Here is a 2,866-nt window from a genome sequence, read left to right on the forward strand (position 1 = left end):
CATAGTTTTTTTTTTTTTTTTTTTTTTTTTCCAGTAAAAACTTTTTTCCTGGAAACCTTTTTTCCCTGAGTGTTTACTACATTATAAGCACTTAGTATCCTGCTCAAGAGGTCACCTTATTTACAGTTTCATTCAGGATGAGGTTTAAATAAACACATTTGGAAAAGAACAGAATGATCAAAACACCGCAAAAAGTAAAAGACAAGTAAATCAATAAACATAAATTGAATAATAAAGAGCATGCAAGACAGTTTCCAACACATCTGTAGTTGGTTTGTTAGTGTATATGGGTTGACATTTACTTCAGATAGTAGTTAGCACATAAAAGTGACTGAAATGTCATGGAGGGTCACAATCAATAGAGCGGGAGGAGGGTAGAGTGAACTCTAGTTGCTTAATACCAACTTTTAACATTTACATGCAAGACCTAAAACATAGTTTCTTCAGTGTACTGGTGTCTAAATTTTGACATTTTCAGTGAAATTGAGGAAGGTCAACAATCACTGTGCAATAATAACAGTGAAAGGCGGAAATATAATATATATATAAGTAACACAAAGATAGAGTCAAGGATTAAGTAATGATTGCTTGTTCCCCAAAACACATATGAAAAGAAGAACATTACTTCAAACATTCACTTTTACAGCCTTTTTAACATGTTATGTAGTAGGAAAAGCACAATTTTTGTTGTTTACACCTAAACATGTTCAACTGTGAAATGTAAAAGTGGAGTGCCCTCTGTGAAAATGATCTCCTACATTTTCAAACCTCACACATAGCTTTGAAATGTTTAAAATTCTGTAAAAGGCTAAAGACAGAGAATAGCAACACCAGTTTAAAGTCATGTTCACACATTTACAGCAAACCCACTGCCAGAGTGAGAGTGGCTAAATCGACAGGTTGGAGTTGCTGTTCTTGTTGAGCAGATGTGACAACAATGCAGTGGAGCCTTTCTTTGGTAATCAGTTTTTAAATTGTCAGGGTACATTTTCCCACAATTCCCTTCCCAGCCGGTATCTGTAGCCTTTCCAAGGGGAAGATGAAAAAGTGAACTCCTTATTACAGCACTCTGTTAACACAACAGGGAATGTCAACGCAGACTAAATACACACACTCTCAAGCAAAAGTGCATTTATAAATCTTTTTCTAATAAGAGAAATAATGAAATGAAACCCTGTATTTATGTCTAATGCACACAGAATGCCATATTAAAATGAATCAGCAAATATATTTGTTTCCTATTCATTGAACTAATCTTTCAGAATAAAGAAAACTGTAAAAAAAAAAAACTGTTTCTCTTTTCTTACTAGAGCAACTGCAGCATCACTTAGAGTTATTTAGAATAGTGGAAATAATGAGAATGACAAATGACAGAAGAGATAAACTGTTTTAGTGAGCTTCCCTCAACTACTGTTACAACAGAAAATGTATTTAAAACCTTTATGATTGTTGCTAGTTATTTCTCAAAGAAAAACAAACTTGTCTAGGAGCTTATTTTGAGAACAATAGATCATATCAGGTTTATACCTCCATACTGAGAACCCTTTAAAAAGCCTAGATTTCTTAGTGTGCGCATAACCCTGCAGTTAAGGACATCAGCTTGGAAACAGACCACACACTGTCAGGGATATTCACCCTTTGTCCAGATGGACCCTTATCCTTCAAAAGCCATGTTTATATTTTTAGCTAATATTCATGCAAGATAGTGCTGCTTTTCCTATTATCTGGTCTTCCCTAATATTTTCTCACATGTCTTAACTAACCAAACAGAGGTGTCTCTGTGTCTGGTTTATCATGTGTGACGTTGTCTGGTCCCCTTTTGTTTGTGCCTGTAAGAGACACTGGAGGGTATTTGATGTGTTTTTTTAAAAAGTATTTTAAAAGTTGTAGCACCATGTGTGTGTGTGTGTGTGTGTGTGTGTGTGTGTAGGAAAGGTCTGACTCTTCTCACTAAATGTTGTGCAAGCGTCTTTGTACATGCCTGTCATTCCAGTGTAGTGTGAGTCAGGACTGAGTGAGTGAACAGATCTGGAGAGCAGAGCCTCCTCCACATGGTGATGCTGTGACAAACTCATGTCTGCATGAGACTGTTTAACATTACAAAAATAAACATTTTTCTAAATCTGTAAATCCACAGATTGGAAGACCTTGTGTGTCACTGTGGGATATTAGAGCCTGTTAAAGTATTAGGTTTAATCCTAATCAACAAAACAGTGCTTCAAAAATTAAAAGATTTGTTTAATTCAAATTATTGATCAGCTATTTGGTTTGTGAAATAACTATAGGGTGTAGAGGATGATGACCTCTTGTATTTTATAACTATTTTTTTTATCAAGTACAGTGAAGTACAGAGCTAACAGTATAATACTCACAAGCTCTGATGTACACCAGAACAGTTGATGAATGCTACATGTAACTGTTCCTTCTGTTTTTTCGTCTCGTCAGTACGGAGGAGGAGGAACGATTATGGCAACCAGTAATTCTCACTCAAGTATTATACAAGTATCGTAACAGTTACTTATTTCTGAGTAACTATTACAGTAAAATTATAGGTTTATGCTGTTCACATAAAAAAATCCAATGTTTGGGAATGAAACCCTTCAAATATAATTGTGGCAGGCAGGGTCAAGGTCAAGTGTTGGTTGGGAAATGAGAGCTGACACTAAACAAGAAACAGATGATCATAATCAACTTTAATATATCAGTGTCTTGCTTTGTTAGTAGGCAGATTCAGATTGACTTAACCCAAAGAGGATTCCGTGTGTTTGAGGACCTGAATTCTTGTACTATTATTGTTGTTGTTGTTATTGATGTCTGTGGTCCTGTGGGCGGAGCTGTAACTTAACAAATTGTCAGAATAATACAA

Source organism: Mastacembelus armatus, chromosome 3 (genome assembly GCF_900324485.2).
Source record: "Mastacembelus armatus chromosome 3, fMasArm1.2, whole genome shotgun sequence".
In the NCBI taxonomy this organism is placed as follows: Eukaryota; Metazoa; Chordata; class Actinopteri; order Synbranchiformes; family Mastacembelidae; genus Mastacembelus; species Mastacembelus armatus.